The sequence below is a fragment of the Ambystoma mexicanum genome, chromosome 8 (assembly GCF_040938575.1).
Source record: "Ambystoma mexicanum isolate Mex_15411 chromosome 8, UKY_AmexF1_1, whole genome shotgun sequence".
Lineage (NCBI taxonomy): Eukaryota > Metazoa > Chordata > Amphibia > Caudata > Ambystomatidae > Ambystoma > Ambystoma mexicanum.
Genome location: NC_090929.1, coordinates 330,022,390 through 330,048,909, shown reverse-complemented (window position 1 = coordinate 330,048,909; position 26,520 = coordinate 330,022,390). Strand labels below are relative to the sequence as shown.

Below are 26,520 nucleotides of genomic sequence, written 5' to 3'. Positions count from 1 at the left end.
CTACAGTGTCATGACCCCCTACATTGACACTACTGCAAGTTTGTGCTCTGAATCGTTGAAACTAAAACATGGATGTTCCACTGTATCAGCATACAGGACCACAGCATCTGCTTGTGTCTTCATTGTGAATAGAAACCTTTCATTAAAGTTTATGAACTGTGTTAATGAATTAGCATTGGAGTTGTGCCGATCACGGAAAGCTCCTGCATCTGAACCTCTGGCTTCAAACACCAACTCTCCATCTGCAGGGACCACTTTTTTGTTCTTAGGCACCACAGAAGGATATCTCCTATATCCTATACATTTACTACCCGTTCAGACTTCTTGCACAGTCACTAAAATGACAGCGGTTGCACTCAACAGGTAGGTCTCTGGAATGAAGTTTCACCTTTTCCAGTCCAGAAATTGCAATATTAGAGAAACATTGCAATTATTTGTTTAAAAAATACAGCAAAGACCACACACTGCAAAATAATCTCTGGCATGGCCTTTGATTTTTCGGGTGACTGCAGTACAAATATTACAATCTGTAAAACAAAACAAAAAATGTTTTCGAGGGGATTAGGTCCTCCGACGTATTCCATATCTATGACATGTAATCACCACAGCTGTGCTGCTTCGGAAACTTTTTCGGCGTCTGCGTCCTGCGTCGATGACGTCGATGCACCATCGTCGAGGACCTCCTCCGACGTCATCCGATGTGATAAGTAGGACGCACGACGCCCATAGCCTCAGTTCTGTTTTTTCCGCGAACGTGTTGCTTCGTGTTTCTCGGTTTAAACGCCTCGACTCTTTGGAGTTCTGTTCTTCTCGGTTCTTCGAACCTGTTCGTTTGTGAAAATCCTTCTGAAGATGTCTACTTCGTCTTCGACCCCGCGTCCGGGTTTCAAGAAGTGCGGGGAGTGTGGGTCCAAGATGTCGGTGACGGACTCGCACAACGCCTGCCTCTGGTGCCTCGGGGAGGCCCACGACACGGATGACTGTATCGACTGCCAGTCGCTCACGTCCAAAGCCTTACGCGAACGTAAGAAGTTGTTGTCGGTAGGTCGGGTGTCCAAGCCCCGGAAGTCGAAGTCTGCGGGGGTTTCGACGGATGATTCGAGGGGTGACTCTCCGTGTCATCGTCGGAAGTCTCGTGGGTCTCCTTCTAGGAGTCGGTCTCGCCACTCCTCAGCCTCTTCGAGGCATTCTCGGAAGCGCCGACATCGGTCGTCTTCCAGGTCCTCTGCGGAGGGCTCTGCCCGGCACGTCGCTTACCCCTCCAGCCGTGCGACGCCGGAGGAATGGGCTTCCTTCGGGAAGAAGATGTTGGCGATTCTTGAGTCGCAGGGTACTCGGCCGTCCGTGCCCCCGAGTGGGGTCGGTCGTGTGAGGTCGAGAGACAACGCTCGCAAGAGTGGTCGGCGCGAGTCACGGGAGAGGTCCCGTTCGGACAAGGGGACTCGTTCTCGACGTACCCGTTCCAGGTCCCGGTCCTCGACGCGTTCGAGACCGTGTGCACCTGTGAGGTCTTCGAAGAAGGCATCGACGTCTGTGGCGTCGAGGGCGTCGACAGGCTTTCTCGAGGCTCTGGCTCCGAGGAAGTCGTCGATGCCGTCGACGCTCTGGTCGTCGAGGGACACGCTCGGGGCTCCGGCCTCGAGGGCTGTGTCGACGCCGCCGATTCTGGAGGCGCTGCATCTGACGTCGACGCCGATCCTCTCGGCGCCGATGCCAGTTCTCTCGACGCTGGCGCCAATTCGCTCGACGCCATCGACGCCTTTCGTGTCGGAGGTACCCCTGGGCACGGGTGGACCCCCTAGGAAGGCTCTGGTTAAGAGCAAGCACTCTCGAGTGCCTTCTTTTCGCCACCTGGACTATATTTCAGAGGCGGATGAGGATTCTGATGGCCTGGTTCCGAGTCAGGTTCCGGATGAAATTGTCTCGGGCCATAGTCAGTTTGACGAGTTGAGACAGTCACTGCATGATGCCAGTGGACTGGACACCTCTCCGGAGGTGGAGTTTTGTAGGCCTGAGCCTGGCTCTCATGCTGATTCCTCGTACCGGCGCCTTATGGCTAGGGTTTCTGAGTACTTGGGATGGTCTGCTCCCCCAGGGGAGTTTGTGCAGGATGATCTGACAGACATCCTTGATGTTGGTCCCCCAACTGACCCGGTTCTGCCGTTCCATTTGGCTTTACAGAGAAGGGTGGCGGCGGCTTGGACTGCTCCGGAGAGTCTCCCGGCGGTGGGCAGATCCTTGTTGCGAAAATACCGTCCAGCCAGTGGCGACCCCTGCTACTTGACCAGGCACCCCACTCCGGAGAGTTTGGTGGTGCAGGCGGCCACGGCCCCGGCGAAGCAGGCGTCGTACCCTACCATCCCTCCTGATAGGGACGACAAACGTTTTGATGGCTGGGCGAAGAAAGTGTTTTCTTCTGGTGGTATGGCGCTTCAGGCGGCCAACTCCATTTGTGCCTTGTCACGTTTCACGCACACTCTGTGGAACTGTGTTGCGTTAGCGGCTGAACATGTTCCCGAAGGGGATGAACGGGATGGTTTCTTTGCTATGGTCCAGGATGGTAAGGATGCCATTTGTGAGTCCGTTCAGTCGGGTTTGGATTTAGCTGAATGCGTCAGTAGGTCCATGGCGGCGAGCACCGTGATACGCAGGTTTGCGTGGTTGCGGAAGTCGGGGTTTGCTCCTGATGTGCAGTCCCGGCTCCTCAACATGCCCTTTGACGGTGAACACCTTTTTGGCAGCAAGGCTGACGAGAGCCTTGAGAGGTTGCAGACCTCGAAAGCTGCAGCGAAGTCGTTGGGCGCTGCAGTTCGCCAACCTCCGCCTTTTCGTCCTAGGGGACAGCAGTGGAGGGGTGGTTCCTTTCGCTATTACTCATCCTTCAGTAAAGCGAGAGGAGCTGGCAGTCAAAGAGGCCAACGCAGGGGTACCAGAGGTGGACGACAGGGTACCCGTGGTGCCAAGGCCGCTCGGGCAGTTGCCTCTTTGCCCTTAGGTAACGCCGTAGCCGCTCCCACTCTGTCGTGAGGCCAGGTCCCATGGTTCGCCGGTTGGGGGAAGGCTGGCGCAGCATCTTGTAGAGTGGCAAGCCATTACTTCAGATGTGTGGGTTCTGGAGATCATAACCCACGGCTACTGTCTTCCTTTTCGGCACAGGCCTCACGACAATCCACCGGGGAACCTCTCTTTGCAGAGTCTGGATCCGCTCCTTGCGCAGGAAATTCAAGCCCTGCTGGAGAAAGGCGCCATAGAACTGGTGCCTGTAGCGGAGAGGAACAAGGGATGGTATTCCCCTTATTTTTTGATTTCGAAGAAAGACGGGGGATTGAGACCCATCATGGACTTGCGCGGTTTGAACAAACTCCTCAGGAAGGACAAGTTCAAGATGGTTACTCTCTCTCAAGTCCTCCAGGCCCTTCAGCTTCAGGACTGGTTGGTGTCACTCGACCTCAAGGATGCTTACTTCCATGTGCCGATCCATCCCAAGCACAAGAAGTACCTGAGGTTCGCGGTTGGCGACTCGCACTTTCAGTTTCGGGTCCTGCCGTTCGGATTGACCTCCGCCCCGAGGGTTTTCACCAAGCTCATGGTGGTGGTGGCAGCGCATCTCAGGCGAGGGGGGATTCACGTCTACCCCTACCTGGACGATTGGTTGATCAGGGGGAGCTCTCCCGAGCAAGTCCTGGATCATCTATCGGTCACCTGTCGCTCCCTTCACAGGCTGGGCTTCTCCCTCAATTTAAAGAAGTCCCATTTGACGCCAACATAGCGGCTCCAGTACATCGGAGCAGTGCTCGACACTTCCCTCGGGCAGTGTTTTCCTCCCCAGGTGAGGGCTCTTCACATTCAGCAGATGGTGCACAAGTTTCAGCATGCCCAGACGCTCCCAGCGTTCGAGTTCTTGAGGTTGCTCGGCCTCATGGCATCCTGCATTCTTCTGGTGCCAGAGGCTCGCCTGCGGATGAGATCTTTGCAGTGGGCACTCAAGACGCAATGGTCGCAGTCCTCCGGCAGGATGTCGGGCTCGATTCAGGTGCCGTCCTCGGTCGCCCGGGACCTTCTGTGGTGGGCCGTCGAAGGCAACTTGATGAAGGGGGCTCCATTTTGGCTTCCCTGGCCGGAGGTGATGATCGTGACGGATGCATCCCTCACGGGATGGGGAGCTCATGCCAACGGGCTGACAGTCAGCGGTCGTTGGTCTCCGTCGGAGTCCAGACTCCATATCAATCTGTTGGAGCTGAGGGCCGTCAGGCTAGCCCTGAAGGCTTTTCTGCCGTCTGTGCGAGGGAAGAATGTCCTGATCCTGACGGACAACACAGTGGCCATGCACTACCTCAACAAAAAGGGGGGGGGGCAGGTTCACTTCCTCTGTGCAGGGAGGCGATGCAGCTCGAGTTCTGGGCCATCCAGCAGGATCTCGATTTCGATCTCGGCAGTTCATCTGGCCGGAGCCGAAAACGTGACGGCGGACGCTCTGAGCAGGCAGAGCGCGATCTCTCAAGAGTGGGAGTTGGCTCAGGAGATTCTCCTGGAGATCTTCGCCCTTTGGGGGACCCCTCAAGTGGATCTCTTCGCCTCCAGTGTCAACCGGAAGTGCGAAAGGTTTTGCTTGCGGGAATTTCCACCAAAAGGAGCCTTAGGAGACGCGTTCGTGGTGGAGTGGTCATTCCCGCTGCTGTACGCGTTTCCTCCAGTCCCCGTCATCCCGCAAGTGCTGCAGAGGTTACGGAAGTTCGGTTCCCGGATGATCCTCATTGCCCCAGCGTGGGCTCGGAGGACGTGGTACCCGGACCTTCTCGACTTATCCATCTGCCCTCCACGTCGTCTTCCCTACCGAGACGATCTGCTCTCACGGGAGGGGGGTCAGGTTCTCCATCCAGAGGTCAGATCCCTCAACCTTCACGCTTGGCTTCTGAAAGGTTGAGATATAAGGATTGGGACCTCCCTGAGGACGTGATGGAGGTGTTGCTTTCGGCCCGAAGGCCTGCAACAAAGTCTCTGTACCGTTGCCGTTGGCGTAAGTTCTGCGACTGGTGCAGAGTTCGGAATGTGGATCCTTTTGCATGTGACATCCCCATGGTTCTGTCCTTTTTACTTTCTTTGGCCCACAGGGGCTTGCAAGTGGGTACCGTTAAGGGTTACCTGGTGGCGCTGTCCATCTTTAAGCGCTCGTCTGAAGAATGTTCTTACTTTAAAATCCCTTTGGTTTCACAGTTCCTGAAAGGGCTCACTAATGTGTTCCCTCCGTCACCTTTCCTGCTGCCCGGTTGGGATTTAAACCTTGTTCTTAAGTTTCTTATGGGTGCTCCGTTTGAGCCTTTACATTCTTGCCCTTTGAGGCTGTTAACTCTGAAAACTGTGTTTTTAGTTGCGGTTACTTCCGCTCGCAGAGTGAGTGAGTTACAGGCACTTTCAGTTAAGCCTCCCTTCACTGTATTTCACAAGGACAGGGTTGTCCTTAGAGTTCGTCCTTCTTTTCTTCCGAAGGTAGTGACGGAATTTCATTTGGCCCAGAAGGTTGTTCTTCCGGCATTCTATCCTCCTCCGCATCCTGGTAAGGAAGAGGAGAGGCTCCATAGGCTTGATCCTAGGAGAGCTTTAAGCTTTTATGTTTCACGCATGTCCCGGGTCAGAGTGGATGATCAACTCTTTATTGGTTACGCTGGGAAGCGTTTGGGACAAGCTGTGACGAAACAGACTTTGTCTCGCTGGATTATTTTGCCCATCTCGGAGTGCTATCGCTTGGCGGGTAAGGACCCACCGGCTGGCTTGCGGGCCCATTCTACCAGGGGTATGGCTGCGTCTGCTGCCCTGCAGAGGGGTGTTCCTATTCGCAACATCTGTGATGCAGCCACCTGGGCTTCAGTACATACATTTGTACGTCACTATTCCCTCGATTCCATCCGAGCACAGGATCTGGCCTTTGGCAAGGCGGTCCTTTGCTCTGCTATTTGATTGGCTATTCTAAATTTTGATTCTAAATTCTTTCCCTCCTCCTTGCTTTTGGTACTGCTTTGGGAGTCTGTCATAGATATGGAATACGTCGGAGGACCCAATCCCCTCGAAGAACAAGTTACTTTCTTACCTGGTAACGTTCTTTCGATGGGATGGTCCGACGACGTATTCCATATCGCTCCCGCCCTGCCTTCCCCGCTGCAGAATTTCTTTGCGATTGCAGCTTACGTTCCGCAAGGCTTTGTGTCTGACTGGCAGTTGACTTATGTCACACGTTCTGGGGGAAAAAACTACAACTGAGGCTATGGGCGTCGTGCGTCCTACTTATCACATCGGATGACGTCGGACGTCGGAGGAGGTCCTCGACGACGGCGCATCGACGTCATCGACGCAGGACGCAGACGCCGAAAAAGTTTCCGAAGCAGCACAGCTCTGGTGATTACATGTCATAGATATGGAATACGTCGTCGGACCATCCCATCGAAAGAACGTTACCAGGTAAGAAAGTAACTTGTTCTTTGCTGTATCCAAGAATTATCTGATCTGATTTGTCCACTTACTCACTTTTCACTTCTGTGTCCTTCAAATAAAAGTTTGTCATTTTTTGGTATCCCAGTCTCCTGTCTATAAACAAGGTTTTCACAGTCTCCAGAATTCAAAAGATTTGGCCTTTGAGCCAAAATCATTTTGTGAGCTGAAACCTAACCTGCAGTCTTATCCCACAGAGCCATCTGTAGGATGTTGGTGAATTTCCTTATGAAAAGTGATAACTTTTACCCAACTCTCTGAGTAAACACAGATAATTTGGGACCATTGAATAGGAAACCATAGCGGTGGCATGTCTGTATGTGTTCTTGGGGGATCTGGAACCAAATGAAATGCAAATGAGGATGCTTTTTCCCCTTTTTTCTTGTGTCCCCTCCCTTGTATGGTTTCTAGAAAAAGTATGCTTGACGACAGGCCTAAATCTTCTCTACATCAAATCCACACTTAGGAAAGTAGTTTCTATACAAGCCTAAATTGCAATTAATTTGCATTAAAGTAAATCTGTCAGAAAAGCAATAAAAAGCTACAAAGATGCCATAAAACTCGGCAAGGAAAGAGTCCATCAATGCCCATACTCCCCATTGTCAAAGGGCTGCCTCAGAAACTTCAAGACCTTCGTATGTAGTCGTAGTTCTAATATATTCAAAATGTGGTGTTCTCTCCCAGCAGCTGCACAAATAAAAAATACCACAAAGGTTTGTTTCTGCACACCATGTTTTTGTTCGCAACGGTGTGCTATTTTTCAAATACAATGCTAATAATGTATTGTTTCAAAACAAATAAATTGACACTAGGGTTGCTGATTGTGACCGTTTTTTATCCTGAGCAAAGGAAAAGCCTGAGGCCTACTATACACATTCATGAGAGCTAGGAAGACTGCAGATTCAGTGTACATCGGTAGGGGCAGGTGACTTGTACCCTATAACTCCAGATCTTAAATATGTTAATGGAAGAATGTAGAATCCATCTTATACCTCCAGGTCTAGTATACATCAGTGGGTGCAGCATAAATCTACCCTATACCTTTTTACCTAATAAGTGTTTGTGTGAGATGGTTTGTTCTAACAGCGTACTTCCTCCCACAGAGTACTCATCTTAAACCTATCCTCTTCAGCTATCCTTGGGAAACTTTTTTTCAGCCACTTAGAGATGCAGGGTGGCTCTGTCTTGGTTCCGCTTAGTGCTGTTGGGTGCCCATGACACCATACATGACTGGAGCCAACAATACTCCTGTATTGGATCTTTCATAGATTCCCATGCTGTTTGAATATTCCCTGCCATTAGGCTGGGAATCCTCTGTAACATTAAGGCCGCGTTGGGAATCCTCTCAGAAGTTTTCTTAATTCGACAATCTGCATATTTTTTTTCTGTGTTTTTCATCATTATATTAATATCGTTTTTTAAGTTTCTTTCGTGTGCTTTAATATTTTGGTGGTAGGAAGTGTTTTACATCCTGGGAGCTTCATTGCTCGACATACCTTTACCACCTATGGGTTGAGGTCTGTTGAAGGTTCCTCTTCTCCCCACCATGGCTGATCCGAAGGTAAAGAAATGTTTCTTCAAGGCATGCTCCATCTGCCGCTTGAAGAATATCTACATGCAGGACCATCATGTAGAGTGTACCTACTGCCTGTACCCGGACCACAACGTCAATTTGTGTACGACCACAACGTCAATTTGTCTACTTTGTCATTCCTTCTCCAACAAGACTCTCCGGCACAGAAGGTTTGGTGACTTTGCTTGACGAGGGTACTGTGCTCTCAAATACCACTTCCATTCAGAGCCTTGCCTCGCTCTGTCTGGGCAGACGCCAGGAGCTTTCTTCCTCTTCCAAGAGGTAAAGGTCCCACAAGGAGCCTTTCCATGGTAAGAGTGAAGGAACATGCCACCCATGCTCAGGCTACCCAGGTTAAGGCAGTAGCTGAGCCCAATCCTCCACAAAGAAGCCGATTTTGAGAGCTGGTCCAAAGCCATCTGTGTCTACAGCACATTAGTACACTAAAATGTTGACAAAGCGCAGCAACTCTGCTTCCAAACCATCCTCAAACACTACTATTTTAGAATCCTCATCAGAGATTTGCTGACAACGGTTTTGTCCATGGTACTGTCAACGAACAAAAACTCCACCTCGTTGAAGGAAAAATTAAAACTTAGTCAACGACAGTTAGCACTTGGTCCACCACACATGCTTCTGCCTGCTCCCCTTAACGAAACCGCCTCTGTTTACGTTTGCTCCTTATGTTCCTCCTGCTGTTCTGGGCTCTTCCCAGGGGCCCCCTGAGGAGATCCTAGAGCATGTGATTGGGACCAGAAGGTGTCTTTTTCAGATGACGATGAAGAAAAAGTAATGTCATTGCTGCCTGCACAGCAGCTGCCACCAGCGTAAACCCTTCTAACCATGCAGCTGCCGCACCCCCCATACTTCTACTGCTCCTCATCCTACACTTGCCCCAATTCAACCAGAGGCAACTCTCTTTCACAGGACATGTTGTCTACGCTACAGACTCTTGTGTCTGAATTGCAGCATAGGGTACAAGTGGTCCCGCCAGCTCCATGTGAGGTGCCTGCTGCACCAGGCTCCTCAGACACTGCAGTAACGTCTCTCTATTGGCTCTTCATCCTCCTGCTCAGCCATCTAGTCACACTGCAGTTGATTAGTTTGTCCTTGTTCCGGCGGATGGCAAATCTGATAATCCACACATTAGGGATTCTCCTCCTGACGTAATTGGTACTTTCCACTCTCTCATGTCCAAGGCTGCTAGGATGTTTGATCTGCTCCTGGAGGGGCAGAGGAAGGAAGGCACGTAAAACTGTCATTTCTTTCCCTGTACTGAATGACGTCTGGCTGGATGTCGTCCTTACCATGAAGAACCCCTTTAAAACCTCTCCAAAAAAGGGCAGGCCACTATGACTGCAAACCCAGTCTAGTCCAGGTTCTGTCGTTTCTGCAGTGCCTCGCAAATGCTTGACTGACAATTCTTCACTGTGTGCTGTTTCGTCAGATAAGAAAGGTAGGCAACTGGGCACTTTTTAGTAAGCGCATTGTTTCCACTGCAGCCACTACTATTAAAGCTGCTAAATCCTTGGCCAGTCTGTCCCACTATGACAGGGAGTTGTGGTTCATGATGGCCCCTATTCTGGATTTGTTGCCACACGACAGGAAAGAGGATGCATTTATGCTTCTTTTGGAAGGAGGCAGTACTAGAGAACTGACCAAGATTGCTGTGTCTCTGTGAGCTCTGGCGAACTCCGGTAGAACATCACTTATATCCTGTGATATACTGGCCATTTGTCGGTGCTAGTCACTGCATTTTGCCCATGACTTGAAGGTGTCCAGCGCCGGATAGTTGAAGCAATGGGAGAGTCCCCAGAGTACCCCTGATTAAAGGCAGCCTAGCGGCGTGCGCGGAGCTGCAACAGACTGCAGACAGCAAACTTGTTGGCCGCATACAGAGAAATGCATGGGGTTCTGGAATCTGCCAGGGACTGCTGCTGAGGGTCAGATTGGTGCCAGACCCTTCAGACTGAGGTGAGGGGCCACCAGGGTTGCAGTGCGGCTTCCAACAAGGCGTGGTGAGCGCTGCTGTGGCTTGGCCACAGCAGTGCCTGCTGTCGGGGACGGGGCTGCAGCAAGCATATCGGAGTGGACTGGCTGCCCAGAAAGGATGTGTTTGGCTGTTGCAGGAGAACTAGTGAGTGGCATTTTTCGGTCTGGGGGCTCCTGGCAATAGGGTGCCAGTAGATTTTATGTAATCAAGGAGTGGCAGGACCATGGGGGCCGGTGTTGGGCGGCAGAGGATAGAAACAGAGTTATTTTGCAGTGGCCCTGCTCGACATAGCTTTTAATGTAGGTTCATTCAAATGGATTGTGTCCTTCCACCTATTTCACGTCATGAAATATCTTCACTTGCACTGTTAGCTTCTTCAGATTTTATTTTCCAGAAGAGTGCCCTGTGTGTTGATGCCGTCGACTCATGTGCCTCGAGGGCCTCCGTCTCGAAGTTGACGTCATCGCAGGTTTAAATAATACCCGCAACGTCTGTTACTTCAGTTCTGTTTTCCCACAATAGCTTACACTTCAAAGATTACGGCACGCTTTCCATTTCCTCACGACACTTTGATATTAGAGTAAAATGGCTTCTTCATCGACTTCATTGACCCCAAAGACTGGTTTTAAGAAGTGCCATGAATGTGGCACCAAGATGTCGAGAACAGAGCCACATGTGGTGTCTTGGTGTCGAGCACAGGACTGCGTCCTGCGGTTCATGTCTGTCAATGACTGGTAAAGAGTTAAAGGAGCGCATGGGGAAGTTGGCAGCGGGTAAGTCTCTATGAAATCCCCATCGCAGCACCATCAAAGAAGGCACGCATCGGACTACTCGAGAGGCGACTTTCCACGGAGGAAGAGGTTTAAGAAACGCTTTTGTTCCTGAATCGGTTCGCACCACTCCTCATATTCACTTAGAAAGATGAAAAAAGGCACCCTAGATCTCTGACTCCTCGCCGGAACGGAAAATAGCCTGTCCAAGTAAATTGGCGACTCCAGCCGAATGGGAGGTATTTAGGCAGGAGATGCTAAAAAATCTTTGAGAAGACGGCCCCGGCACCCTCGAGGGAGAAAACAGAAAGTCATGTTCCGGTCTTGCAGTCAAAAGCCGACAAGGAGAAGTCCAAAGCCAAATCCTTTGCGCCCTCGAGCCGGGGAGAGAAGCCTTCGACCCCTCGAGAACCTTCGAGGTCTCGACTAGATGACAGTACCAGTCCTCGTCCGTCGAAGACTCCATTGAGTCAGGAGTCAAGTCCTTCGAGGACTCCAACACTGGTAGCGTCAAAGCCTGTGGCGCCAAAAGCGTCAGAGCCATTGACGCCGACAGCGTCGAAACTTTCGATTCCATCGAAGGAAAATAGGAAAAAACCCTCAAACCGCTCCCCAAAAAGGATTTCTTTAAGTCCTTATCGTCTACATTTGAAGAACATGAGCCACACGACTAGGATACACCACCCTTCGGGCTTGAGTATGCAACACCTAATGTTCCTGAGGCCTTCCTTTCGGAGGAATCTAGAATGAAGGAACTCTATGAAAATGTACAAACAGCAAGTGGCATTGACACATCGCCAGAGCTGGAATTTGGCAAGCCAGGCCCATCAGAGCTTGCAGATGCTTCCTATAGGCAGTGAATGTCTAGAGTAATTGAATTTTCGGGATGGGGTAGGCCAACCCCTCCGTTTGAACAGGATGATCTAACTGACATCTTGGCTAAGGGACCACAAAAGGATCCTTTATTGCCTTTTCATATTGCCCTGCAAAAGAGGGTTATGGCAAATTGGGAGGCACCGTATACAAGTCCGGCTGTCAACAAAAATCTCAACAAAAATACCAGCCTTTCAGTAGTGATCCTGAGAACTTATCCAGACACCCGAAAGCTTGGTGGTGCAGACGGCAACTTCCACGTCGAAGCAAGCGGCATACTCCACCATACCGCCAGATGGACCTCGGAGGCAGCAGCCAAATCACTCAGCGTCGCCATCAGACAGCCACACCCGCCACACCCCAGTGAAACAGCTTGGAGGGAGAGGGGGGGTCCTTTCGTTACAGGTCCGTCCTTTCGTTACTACTCTTTTGGTAAAGTGAGAGGACTGGCCGGTCAAAGGGGCAAAGAAAGTTTCTTCGTGGTGGACGGTGAAGGGGTGCCAGTCTGCCCAAACAACGGCAGATTTACCCTCAGGCCCTGCTTCAGCCACCTTAAAACCTCTCGGTTGCCTTAACCCACAAAACCCCAATTGGAGGCAGACTCTCTCAGCATCTGCAAGAATGGTGGGACATTGCTTCAGATGCATGGGTGTTGGAAACATTAGCCCTGCGTTACTGCATCCCCTTTTTAAGAAGGCCTTGGGATCATCCACCGGGGTGCCACTTGTTCAAAGTTCCGGATCCATTCCTTTTTCAGGAAATTATGAGCCTGCTAGAGAAAGGTACTATAGAACAAGTACATGTGACAGAGAGGAACAAAGGGTGGCACTGTCCCAATTTCCTAATCCCCAAGAAGAACAGAGGATTGTGACCCACCTTGGACTTGAGATGTTTGAACAAGTTCCTCAATGAGGACAAGTTCAAGATGATCACCCTTTCTCAGATCCTTCAGGCCCTCCACTTTCAGGATTGTAAGGTGTCATTGAACCTTCAGGAGGTCCCAAGAGAAAAGATTGTTTTATAAAGATCTTTTCCCCCCAAAAATCGATTTAGAAAGACCGCTTTGTGACCGCACAGAGAGGTCTTTATAAACTGAACTATCACAACCCCTGCCTCACACGAGTGCATGCAGGGGCTGACGGGCTCAGCCCCCGCCAGAAGCGCAGGACGAGGAGTTAATCTGGTGCTATGAAACACAATTTACTTTCTATATAAGCGCCTTACAAATGCACAATAAATAAATAAGTGTGTGGGTGCATGTGTGTTGTGTGTATGTATGTGTTTTGGTTAGAGAGTAAATCTCTTTTTCTCATGTGACCTTAATAATGAGGTCTTTTCACATCAAACTCCTTCAGGATGCTTACTTTCATGTGCCTATCCATCACAAGCACAGAACGTAACTGAGGTTCACAGTTGGCAGTTCTCATGATCAATTTTGAGTTCTGCCATACGTGCTGACCTCTGCCCTGAGGGTTTTCACCAAGTTGATGGTGGTGGTGGCAGCGAGAGGGAGGGATTCACGTCTACGCCTACCTGGATGATCGGCTGATCATGGCTCGATCTGCCGAACAGGCCCAGGAACATCTCCGCATAACCTGACACTCTCTCCACATACTGGACGGCTTCCTCAATTTCAAGAAGTCCCACATGATACAATCTCAAAGGCTCCAGTTCATCAGAGCAGTCCTGGATGCATCCTTGGGAAAAGCCTTGCTACCCTAGGTGACGGCTCAAAACATTCTGCAGATTGTCACCAAATTCTAGAGTACCTTGCGTCTTCCGGCCTTTGATTTTTGTTTTTGAGGTTGCTCGGCCTCATGGCATCCTGCATTTTCCTGGTGCCAGAAGCTTGCCTGAGAGTGAGATCCCTCCAATGGGCTCTCAGAACACAGTGGGCTCAGTTCTCGGGCAAGATGACGGATCTGCTTCAGGTTCCGAGCAGGATTGCACAGGATGGTTTCGAGGACAACATCCTGAAGAGAGAACCTTTTTGGCAGCCATGGCCAGAGATAACGGTAGTTACGGATGCCTCACTCACAGGGTGGGGAGAACACGCCAGCGATCTGACAGTCAGCGGTTGATGATCTCCATCGGAGTCCAAACTGCACATCAACTTTTTGAAGCTGAGGGTAATCAGACTTGCACCGAAGGCCTTTCTGCCTTCTGTACCGGGAAGGAATGTCCTGATAATGACAAACAACACAGTGGCCATGTACTACCTCAACACTCAACAAGAGAGGAGGTGTGTAGGGTCACTACCATTGTGCAGAAAAAGCAATGCCACTCTGGTTCTGGGCAATTCAAGACAGAATCTTTGCTGAAGAGTAGAACAAGGCGGTGGACTCTCTTAGCAGTTTGAGCACAGTCTCCCACGAGTGGGAGCTAGCTCAATAAGTCCTTCAGGAAATCTTCACCCTTTGGTGGAACCCCTGAAGTAAGCCAGTTTGTGGCCAGTGTCAACCAGAAATGCAAACTGTTCTGCTCCAGGGAATTTCCCCCAACAGGCGCTCTTGGGAACACGTTCTTAGTGGACTGGGAGTTTCCACTTCTGTACGCGGTCCCTCCAGTTCCCGTCATTCCTCAAGTAATCAGGAGGTTGAGAAAGATTGGCAAATCCATGATCCAAATTGCTCCGGAATGGGCCAGGTGTTGTGATCTTGGTGGTCAGCCTTGATGGTCGTGCAGCTATAAACTACCTCCGTCCCCAAGTACCGCTCGAGCAGGTATAGAATACTGCCCTAGCAATCTTTGAGGCCACAGGTGTGGAGTGGCGCCGTCAGTCTGATACCGGGAACACCGGAAGGACCCCTGAGTGCTGTAAAGCAAAGGTTAGGATCAGGTATACTTTGAAAGGAATGGCAGTGCAAGCAAACAAGGTAAAATGACAAAGCTTACCCCGTGGATGGTAGAACTGGTGGGAAACCTGAATGGGCAGCAAGGGAAGACAAACAGCAGGCTGGGATGTACTGCAGTTCCTCCAACCCACACCTGCAGCAAGAACGTGACCAGTTAGTGAGCCAATCCAAGGTCCAGGTAGTGTGCACAATAGTTAGTGAACCCCAAGTGGTTCAGGAGGCAAAAGCGTGATAAACAGGATTTGCGTGGTTCGTAGTTCGCCAAAACAAAAGGGTAATCCAGAGCAGTACCAGGGCCAGAAAGGGAAGTCAAGAGTTCCAAGGGTCCAGAAGATACGTCGAGTCCAGAGGAAAATCCAATACAAGTCCAAAGCAACGTTCCGTGGTCAAGATCCAAACTGTAGCAAGAAGAGATAAGTAACGCCGAGCAGGTCTCTGGTAGAAACAGCTGTGAAGCGCTGAGCGTTTCCTCTCGGCTCCTTTTGAGATGGAAATTGAGGTCACGTGACAGGGCACGTGACCGCACAGGAGCGTCACGTGAGGCCGGACGCCAGCAGTGATTGGTGTTGCTCAGTGTGTGGACGCCGGCGTCGGCGGCAGACGAAGAACCCGTGACTAATCACGTGATCGCCTGAGCGAGACGCGATCGGGTTCTCCAGTGCGCGGGAGCTGGAGCCGACGGCCTCGGAGCCGTCGGGCATGGACGAGACGCCAGGGCAAGCGCCAACACGGAAATGGGCGGAAGGAGGTGATCCTGACCCCTCGGACATCCCGCCTGCAGTGTCTTCACCGTTGGTGTGGATGATGGGTATGAGAATGGATGGTGTCGGGTAAGTGTCGGAAGGAGGGCAAGATTGAGGACGTGACACCAGGAGGACGTGGTATCCGGACCTTCTGGACATGTCCATCTGCCCTCCAATATGTCTTCCACAAAGAGAGAGGACCTTCTCTCACGAGAGGAGGGTCAGGTTCTCCATCCAGAGGTATAGGCAGTCAACCTTCACGCATGGTTTCTGAGAGGTTAGATATGATGTTTGGAACCTCCCGGAAGCCGTAATGGAGATTTTCTTTTTTTGGCCAGAGGCCAGCAACAAAGTCCTTGTATCGCTGCCGTTGGAATAGATTTTGCAGCTGGTGCAGGGAAACTAATGTGGACCCTTTTCAGTGCGATACACTTATGGTATTGTGTTGTCTTTCTTATTGCATCTGGGAAATCTGGGACTCCAGATTAAAACCATCATAGGGTACTTGGCGGCGCTAGGCTATCTGAGCAGTGCGTGTAGGCAAGAGAGCTTGTACAGTTGCAAGTGACAAGGGAGCAGTTGTGAGAGAGGCGGAGAGGTTAGTGGGTTGCAAGGTAGCCAAGATGGGCATAGCTGGCAAGGGAGCCCGGTCGGTCGTAGGAACAGATGGCAAGGGAGCCCATGAGGAGGAAAGTGGAAAGTTGATAAGGCGAGGAAGAAGCCTATCAAAGTAAGAGGTTGGGTTGAGACCCTTGTACCAGTCAGCGCAGTCCCAATAAAATGCTGGATTGGCACACACCTAAATTCAATTTTTAGCTAGCAGCAAAACAATGCGAGATGAGAACACACCTAATTTTTTTTTTTTAGCTAGCAGCAATACAATGCAAGATGAGCGCACACCTAAGTTCGATTTAAAAAAAAAAAAAAATTGACAACAGGTACTGCAGCACCAGTAGTACAAAGGTGTAGGCAGTGGAAATGTAAGAAGGTTAAGGTAGACAAAGTTGGTGTTTATGACCATGTGGAACTGGAAAGAAATGCCATCTGAGATAGATTAGAGAGAATGGGCCTCATTACAGGTCGGGCGGTCCGGAATTAACAGTGGCGGTAAACCCGCCGCCACTCTTAATTCCGGACCGCCTGATCCCGAGTCCGGCAGGCGGGAGGTGATGTTCCCGCCAGGTCTGACCTGGCGGGTTTAACACCGCCCGCCTGAAGGCGGACGTGGAAACACCAGCACCATCACAAGATGGTGCAGGTGTTTCCACTTTCCCATTCCCATTGAGTCCTATGGGACTCAATGGGAATGGGGATTTACCAAATTCCGCCTCCGGAATTCCCGGGCCACCAGGATCGTAATGCCCTGGTATTTCCGGGAGTCACGGAGGCAGAATGGTAATAAGAGTCCGGCGGTAACCGAGGCGGTAAAACCGCCTGGTTACTGCCGGACTCGTAATGAGGCCCAATGTCAGGAGTGGCACAGGCACAGAGTCAGGAAAGATTCAGCAGGCAAACAGAGCAACAGTCAACAATCACGTGATAACTGAGAGGGGGGGATCCCATAGCCCCAGGGTGCCTGGATGTGGTACCCAGCCTCAAGCAGCATATTGCTCATTGTAGAGTGTACAGTGTTTGTTTGTTTGTTTGTTTGTTTATTTGGTAATGCGCTCCGAGCCCGTGGGCATCTGGGCGCAGCAGTACAAGAGGACTCGAGACTTAGTTACAATGCCTGACACAGGCTATTACAGAAAAACAATGGTTGCTTACAGTAGGTGATACAATGCATATAAAATATCAAGTTTAAGCGCATAAGAGCAACACTTTAACAGGTTGTGCCGTTTCCACTAGGGTGAGGGTCTTTGCATGTCGTTGTTGTGCAAGAAAACACAAGAGGGGTGGTCCTGGCTGAAACAGTCAAAGCTGATTGCAAGTTATTAAAATGCAAAAATTTGTTGTGTCTAATCCTTTGTTATAGTACTTATTCATATAAATCCAAAGGAAAGATGGAGAGGTACCAGGGAGAAAGAGTGTATACCACAAAACACTTAATTGATATACGACTGGGAGTCTTTATTATTTTTTCTCCTCAGTCAAATGTTCATTATTAAACAAACAAAGGTCATATAGACCTGTAAATGATACAACCATTGCATAAAATTGCATTATACAAAATATTCATTATTTCACATCACATATTCAGACATGTAAACCGCAAAAACACATTGATGCCATATTCAGACATGTAAACCGCAAAAACACATTGATGCATTGATCAATAGAGCATTTTTTGTTGCTCTAACACAAAACCTTGGATAGGTCTAACAAAAGCCAGGCTGGAGGGTGACCAAAGTAGATCGACGTCACTGACATAAATCAAAACCAATTGGAAAACAGGGACCAATTAACCCCAAAGGGGGAAGTGTCCCAGGACGTTTCGGCTAGACAGTGGATCACAGCCTTCTTCATGGAGCCAAGGATTTGGAAACCCCTGTGGAAGAGGAAGAGGTGCTATGGTTAGCGCACCTAATGTCATGTCAGGACATGGTATACAAAAGAACTCCACATACAGAATATAGTAAAATTCGTACAAAAAGGACACACTAATTAAAATAGGAGACTCATATTGTTGGTCAAATACTGACCTTAGCCAGGACGGAGTCCTGGGTAGTGGCCTGGTGGTTAGAATTGCAAATTCCAATGAATAACTCTGATGGAAAATGTAGAAGCTGCTTCTAACATGGAGGAGCTAGAAAACAAATGTAAGAGAAATTGGGGCTCTTGCATCAGTGGGACTCCTGTGTTATAAATAGGGGTAAGAATGTTGGTAAATGGGAGGTGTAACAGGAAAATTACCTGGAAAATTGCCTGGAGTTAGCTAGGTGATGGTCTCGGCAACCAAGCAATAAAATTGGCGAGGTGCCCAAATTGCCGACTTGGGAAACTGGAGAACAACGGTGTACAGAGACAGCTGAAAGCTGTAAAGAGGAGAGAAGACCGTGGTCAGTATAGATTTAGCCACATGGATTGCAACTGCAGTGATAAGGGGCTATGCCTCCCGTGAGTAAGAGGGAGAGCGCTGTACGCCTGGACGGGTACAATGACACAAGGGAGGGAACTAGAAGTACCTGAATCGGGTGGGCTCCGGCATCCGCGTACAATCGTCAGCTCGGTGGAACACAGAGTGAAGCTGTGTGCACCCTGCTGTACGGCGCATGCCCAGAAAAACCCGCCGTCGTTGTTGTGCAGCCATTTGAGAGCGTAGGATCTGAATCTTGTGTAGGGTAAAGGGCATCTAAGGTCGGATGGGAGTGTGTTCCATGATTGTGCAGCTCTGACTGGGAAGCTTGCACCGCCCGCTGTGGTAAGTTTGAATCTGGGGACTTCCTGTAGGAAGGTGTTGGCAGATCTCGTCAGTCGGTTAGAGGGTCTCCAGTTGATTCTTTCCGCTAGGTAGGGGGGTGCTTGATTGTTGAGGCATTTAGAAGTGAGGGAAATAGTTTTAAGTAGGATTCTGTCCTTTAACTTTAGCCAATGGGCTTCTGTCCGGTGTTTGGAGATATGTTCTCTGCGTGGGATGTTCAGAGCTGCTCTAAGAGCGTTATTTTGCAATCTCTGGAGTTTGTCAGTGACCGACTTGTTGGCACCTGAGTATAAGGCGTTGCAATAGTCGAGTCTGGACATGACAAGGGCATTGGCCAAGGTGATGCAGCTGGCACTGGACAGGAAGGGTCTGGCGGCACGGATGAGTTTACACGTGTAGGTGGTTGAGGAGGCGAGGGAATTCACTTGCTTTTTGAAGGTGAGGGCTGAGTCGAGGTAAAAACCCAGCGTTTTGACCTCGCGCATAACCTTAATAGTATTGTTCTCAATGTTAAATGAGGTGTAGTCCGGGGTGAGTTTGGATAGTTTGTGGTCTGAACCGAGGAGCAGGATTTCAGTTTTATCGTCGTTCAGGCAGAGGCCATGTGTGGCCATCCATGCTTGAATGAGGATGTAAATTTTATTCACCAGAGCCAAGTCCACTTCATAGTTGCCCGAAAGGGGTATGAGGATCTGGGTGTCATCTGCGTAATAGTGTAGGTAGTGTAGGTGACGCCCAGTCTGTCCAACTTGTCGAACAATGGCTTGGTGAAGATATTGTACATAGTGGGTGAGACACAGGAGCCCTGTGGGACTCCACATGTGATTTGGATGGGGTCAGCACAGGTGGTGGGGGAGAACACTCTCATAGTCCGGTTGGCTAGAAAGGATTGGACCCATGCTATAGCATCTCCTGTGAAGTTGGCAGCCAGCTTGAGGTGGTTGCATAAGACTGCATGGTCCACCAGATCAAAAGCTGCTGACAAGTCCAGTAAGAGTAGCAACGCTGTTTTCCCATTATCCTTAAATTCCTCCATTTTGGTTTTGAGATCTATCAGGGCAGTTTCCGTGCCATGGAGAGGGCGGAAGCCCGATTGGCGCGAGCCTAGTAGATGATTAGCTTCTAGGTACTCTTGAATTTGGAGATAGGCTACTCTGTCGATAATTTTTAGTAGGACGGGTACCGTGGTAATGGGCCTGTAGTTAGTCGGGATAGAAGGATCGAGGGTTTGTTTTTTGAGAAGGGGGAGGACCCAGGATTCTTTTAAGTTGGCTGGCACTGTGTTAGATTTGAAGGATGAGTTGATAAGCTTTGAGATGAAAGGGGCTAAGTCTCTGGCAGCGTCCTTTATTATTTGAGCTGGGCAGCTGTCGCCCTTACAGTTAGAGGGCTTCAGTGAGAGGATGGCCTTTTCAGTGTCGATGATGGAGATGGGTTTAAAGCTAAAAGGGGGGATAGTGGTAGGTTCAGTTACTGGAGGCAGTTGTTGATCAGTAAGAGAGAGGGTGTCTTTTTTGTTCATTATTTTAAGTTGGAGGGTGGAGACTTTGTTTGATAGGGCATTCTGTATATTAGTGCACCATATCTTGTCCTTTGGGACCGTGTCAGATGGTTGGATAGGGGATTCCATTTCCCGGAGGATGGCAAATAGTTCCTTGGTATTCGATTTGGCATTGGTAATTCTGTCATTGAATACGTTTTTTTTGGTGTTGATAATTTCAGACTTGTAATGTTTTGTAGCTTGGGTTAGCTTGGCTTTGTTGTCGTTAGTGGGCGAATTACGCCAGATGGTTTGCAGTTTTCGTTTCTGCTTTCTAAGGTCCTTAAACTGGGGGGTGAACCAGGTGTTGAGGTGGGCTTCTTGCTTAGCTTTGCGTAGTTTTGCAGGTGCAATGGTGTCTAGTGCGTGAGACATAGCTTTGTTAAAGGTGTCTACTAGTGTGTCTGGGTCGGTGTTGTCCTTCAGACCGTTAATAGTGGGCAGGAGGAGGGGGATACATTTTTCTGTAGTAATATCTTTTTTACTTCTGGTAGGGAGTGGTGGTATCATTTTGATAGTTTTGGGGCTGGGGAGGTCAAGTGTGGCAGTGAAATTTATTAGAAAGTGGTCAGTCCATAGTTGAGGGGTGATGGCAGTGATGACTATGTTACAGTTGAGTTCTGAGACCCAGTCAAGGGTTCTGCCTTTAGCATGTGTGGGGGAGAGAATTTTTTGGGTAAGGCCTTGGTCATTTAGGATAGCTGTTATAGAAAGAGCATTTTTATTGCCTGGCTCATTGAAGCCGATGTTGAAAGCGCCCATCAGCAGCGTTTGCGAGTGTTTTTGGGTATTGTTCGCTATGAGGGTAGTAAGGTCATCTTCAAAGGTTCCCAGGGCACCTGGGGGCCTGTAGATCAGGTGAATGGCTAGCGTGCGGTTATTGGAAAGTTGCATTTTTGCTGAGAGTACTTCACAGGAAGCGCAGGGGTGTGAGGTGGTGAGTCGGATAGGCAAGGTGGTTTTCGCGATGATTGCTAGGCCACCGCCTTTAGCATTGGGTCTGTCTACTCTGTGGATCTGGTAGTTGTCAGGTATGGCTAACATCAGTGAGGGTCCTGCTGCCTCATGGAGCCAGGTTTCTGTTATGGCAAGGAAGTCAATGCTACTGTTGTTCAGTATGTCAGCAATTTCAATTTCATGAGCTACCATGGATCTGGCATTGATAAGGGATCCAGTAAGAGTTAGGGTGTTGTTGGGAATAGGATGACTTGCAAGTGTATCTGTATGCTTATTTTGACTCTGGCGTATCTTTTGGTAGAGGTGAGTAGGAGTTGGGGTTGGAGTTAAAGGTGTCGTAGCTGGAGTTTGCTTATCCATGTGTGTCTGTATAGATGGGAATCTAGCAGTATTGTTAGTACTGTTTCTTTTAGGTTCGTAAATGCAAGGTAGTCTTGCCCTAAATCTCAGGTTTCTATCAATGGGGGGACGAGAGCTGAGGGTAGCAAAGGTCATGATTGTAGCTAGGAGGGTCAGGGAGGTCAAGTTTCTGCACATGGTAGTTGGTGTGGTCCGCTGATGCAATTTACTTCCCTTGTTTGGCTAAGATGTCTGGCTAGGGTGGCGCAAAGTGTAGTGCAGGTGGCTAGTTGAAGCTGGGGCTGCGCCTAGTGATAAAGGGCGTGATATTCACGAAGCACAGTATGGGCTAGAGTGCATGGTCTGTTAATGATGATAGGGCACAACACAATCGAGGTGGTCCGTTAGCGACCATAAGGCACAACACAGTTAAAGTGGTCCGTTAGCGACCATAAGGCACAGTACAGTTAAAGTGGTCCGTTAGCGACCATAAGGCACAACACAGTTAAAGTGGTCCGTTAGCGACCATAAGGCACAACACAGTTAAAGTGGTCCGTTAGCGACCATAAGGCACAGTACAGTTAAAGTGGTCCGTTAGCGACCATAAGGCACAACACAGTTAAAGTGGTCCGTTAGCGACCATAAGGCACAACACAGTTAAAGTGGTCCGTTAGCGACCATAAGGCACGACGCACTGAGATGAACCATGAACACCTGGGTATAAGTAGCACCAAGAAAACTAGGGTCTAAGTGCGTGGACACAGCTATGGTAGTTATTGTAGGTACGGGTGTGGATCAGATCATGCAAACATGAATCGATACATTAGCAATGCAATGGGACGCAAATTTAAATGCATAGGTTCATGCGTACCTAGATTCGAATTTAGCAAGAGGATAGGTGCAGTACAGGGACATCTAGATGCGAAATGGCACAATTAGGCAGCCAACAGCAGTGCAACACAATTTACTAGGAACAGTATAAAGTCTTCTAGGTACAAAATGGCAATTGGGCAGGCATTGCAGTCTGTGTCAGGAGATGAAATGCGACGTATCCAAGTGGCACATTATAGGCAAGGACAGCATAGACATGTGCAGCCGTGTGGGGTGGCAGCATTAGTTAGACAGGAGCGTAAGTAATGCGTTGTGAATTAGACGCTTCTAGACAGCAGGTGGTGTTATGCATGTGGCAGCCCTGGCTTACCTGGAGCAGCACGGGCAGAGTTTATGGCCCCTGGCTCCTGTGGCTCCAAACAGGCACACAACAGGCCTTAGTATGGCCTTCGGACTGGCCGGCGATCCGCCTGCCGGCGGTTCCTTCTAGTGAAATCGAGGTTCAGTCTCGATTTCGTGCCGCGATGCGCCCGGCATGGGCAAGTCAGGCACTTTGTAGGGACAGGGTCAGGCAGGCCCTGTTCCGATAGCACGCTCGCTCCGTGCCTGGATCCTCGTTCCTCGTCTGGATCCTCTGCTGGGCTGGGTGGCTGGGAGGGCTCCTGCCCTCACCCCTCTAGGTGGATGTTGGGAGTGGGGCACCTGGGGCACACAACAGGCCTTAGTATGGCCTTCGGACTGGCCGGCGATTCGCCTGCCGGCGGTTCCTTCTAGTGAAATCGAGGTTCAGCCCACAAAGCCCAGCTAGGCCCTTACCGGCACATACTGGGCCTTAGGTGAGGGCCTCTGGCTGGTGGGCTGGCGTTCGCCTGCCGGCTTCTTGGTTGGTTGGTTGGCTGGATTAAAGGGCAAACAGGCCAATCACTGCAGCCTCAGGCTGCAACAGGGTAGGGCTGAATGTGCTGATCTTACTGGACAGCCATGTTTGAAAAGCCACATAAAGTGCACAAAAAGCCCAGATCGAGTGAAAGTGCCACACAACAGCCTGCTCACATGGATTATAAAATAAAATGAAATCTCATCTTCATGATGTGAAGGAAGCGATTAATTGGTGGAATTATAGCGCCTCATGAAATCGCTGTATATATGTGAAGCCTACCTGGTGCAGTAGAGAGGTTGGCTGTCCCGAGTGATCACCGGAGCATCGTTGGGCTGTGGAGGTCCCAGCAGGCCAGCAGATTAGGAGCAATGGTCTCCGATGCCGTGGGAGAAGTGTATCATGAATGGCTAAATTAAGTCAAGATGACCAACTTTTTGTGGGGTACACTGGACACAAATTGGGACTGGCGGTCACTAAGCAAACCTTAAACAGATGGATAAACCTATGCATCACAAAATGCTACAGGCTTGCAGGAGAGGATTCCCCAGAAGGCCTGAGGGCTCACTCCCCAAGCGGCATGGCTAAGTTGTCTGCCTTGCAAAGAGGGTTGCCGATTAATGACATTTTTTCAGCAGCCACCTGGTCTACCATTCCTACCTTCACAAAACACTACTGTCTGGACTCTGCTTCAGCCCAGGAAGGAGGATTTGGAAAGGCGGATCTGCATTCCATCCATGACAAAACATGAGAATTAATTTTATGATTGGAAAATTCCTACTCCCTCCTCCAAACCTCATACTGCTTTGGGAGTCTATCTAAAGATGAGGAATATGTGGAGGACACAATCCATTCGAAGAACAAGTTACTTACCCTTGGTAATGTTCTTTCCACTGGATGTGCCTCCCACGTATTCCACATCTTTAGATAGCTTCCCTTCCAGTGTCTGCTGCTTCTGGCAGGCGAAGAATGATGGTCTGGGGGGTTGCCCATAGCAATGCCAGAGGTTAAGATTAATTCAAAACCTTCCAGCCATCACCCCTTTTTTTTTTTGACAATACAGGCTGGGCATAAATTAGCAGACACGTAGCCCAGCAGGACGACGTACGAATTTGGGACTGTGAACACAGAATCCCTGACCGAAGGAAGGCCAGCAGAACAATGGTGAAAGGCCATCAAAGGTTGGAACAATGTATGGGGGCAAGAGCAAACCTAAACTCAAAGAGCAGTTCGCTGGAGCACAGCTTCACACGGCCGCATCTGAAGAGGCAGTGACTATGGGGCAGCTGCTTGAAGCAATTCAAGATACTAGGCATTCGCGTGAAGGGAAGGTGCAGGCGGTGATGGTGGAGCTCTTCTTGGTAAGGGCAGATCTGAAGAAGATGGGGAGAGAGTATGTTATGCAGAAAGACGGGTGGGTGACTTGGAAGATACGTTATGACGCCATGAGGATGGATTGATACACTGCTGCCTGCTACGAGAGAGCTGGAGGTAAAGGCAGAGGGGGCAGAAGACTGCACTTGAAGTAGTATTTGGATCCTGAGAGCTGCAGAGAGGGAGGAGGGCCCAAGTATTGAATTGTACCTGCAATGGCTCTTTACGGACGTCCTGAAGGTTAGGGGACTCTCGGTTTATAGTCATAATTTCGACAACAAAAATGTTGAACGTCAAAATATCGAAAAAAAAATGTCGAAAAAAAAAGTCGACTTTTTTTTTCAATGCATTTTTTTTTTTAAATGGGGGGGGTTTCCCCCCAACCCCCCTTTTTTAATTTTTCTTTTAATTTTTACCTTTTTTTTAACTCCCAAACCCCTAAAATAAATATATAATTAAAAAAAACCGAAAGTCGACATTTTTTTTTTCGACATTTTTTTGTCGATATTTTTGTCTGTCGACATTTTTTTTCGAAATTATGACCACCCACCAGGACTCTCTATGTGGTTCACGTTTGACAGGGTGCACAGGGACCCGGGAAGAGCACCTCCAGTGGGGGTCCTACCAAGAACTATTGTGGCGAAACTACTCAACTACAGGGACTTGCAACGCGATCCTCCAAGATGCACACAGATCTTCATTCTATAAGGTAGGGGGTATGTGAATACTGGTCTTTCCGGACTTTACCAGGAGGTGCAAAATCAGCGTAAATCCTATGACTCAGTGAGGCCGGGATCTGAGCCTGAAATATACGATCTCCCCTGCAAAATTAAGAGTGTTGGTGGATGGGCGTTCACACTTCTTTTAACGCCCCAATGAAGTATGGGACTGGTTGGACTCGAAGTTTGGAGACAGAGTTGAATCCCTGCGTTCGAGGGGCAGTGGATTGAGACCTGGAAGGGGTGGTGCACTTCATTATACTGGTGGTCATCCGATGGAGAAAAGCACAAAAAGATAGGACACTGGAAATGAGGAATTAACTGGTGTCTCAGATTCCTGAACGGGGTGCGAAAGCAAGCATTGTGGGTGTAGGGGCATGGGGGAACTGCAAAGGTGGAGAAATCTGGCCGAGGGAGATAGCCATGCATGTGGGACTTTAGGTAACAGAAGGGATTGCCCTCTATGTAGGAGGATGTAGGGCTACAGAGATATACAACAAAATGGTTTCCTACCACTGGAGAGTTTTTGACAATAGATTATTCATGGTATGTCACTCATAGTTTAAAGAGTCTAGTAGCATTCATGGATTTGCTGTATGCACCCAGTCTTGACACTCTTTTGGGTGTGCAGAGTCAATCTGCGCAAGTATCAACAAACAGTTATTTGATTGTAAAACAGCTTTATTTAATTTGCTGATAACAAGATAACAAAACATTAGTGAGAGATGACCAAGTCCGATGGATTGGTCATCTCTCACTTTTATTTGTTGCTAGGGTACAGGCACTAATCTTGTGACAGTGATCTACGCAATCCCAACACAAGCTATCCTAAATTGGGCTTGTGTCTTTTCGTTTATGTGCAAGTACCCAGAATGCGTTAAATTTATTTTGGCCATTCAGAATTTACCTGGATGATATTCAGCACTTGCTGTCTGTTTCACATTGTACCTTTGTGTATTTTCTTGCATTCTAAGGTTTTGTTATCTTGTATCCTGTTTCACACTGCTTTCTCTCAAAATATTATGCACTGAAAATAGCAGATGAAAGTGTTTAAGATAAAAGATGTATTGACAGCAAATTAAATAAAGATGTTTCACAATCAAATAACTGTTTGTTGGTACTTGCGGAGATTGACTCTGCACACCCAAAATAGTGTCAAGACTGGGTGAATATAGCAAATCCTTGAATGTTACTAGACTCTTTAAACTGTGAGTTACATACGATGAATAATC

At 49.2% G+C, this 26,520-nt stretch overlaps 1 protein-coding gene across 2 annotated transcripts in view; it reads left to right on the top strand.

Moving 5' to 3' along the window:
- RABL6 (RAB, member RAS oncogene family like 6) overlaps positions 1-26,520 on the top strand; it is a 931,527-nt gene that overhangs the window by 866,253 nt on the left and 38,754 nt on the right. The gene's annotated exons all lie outside the window — the stretch shown is intronic.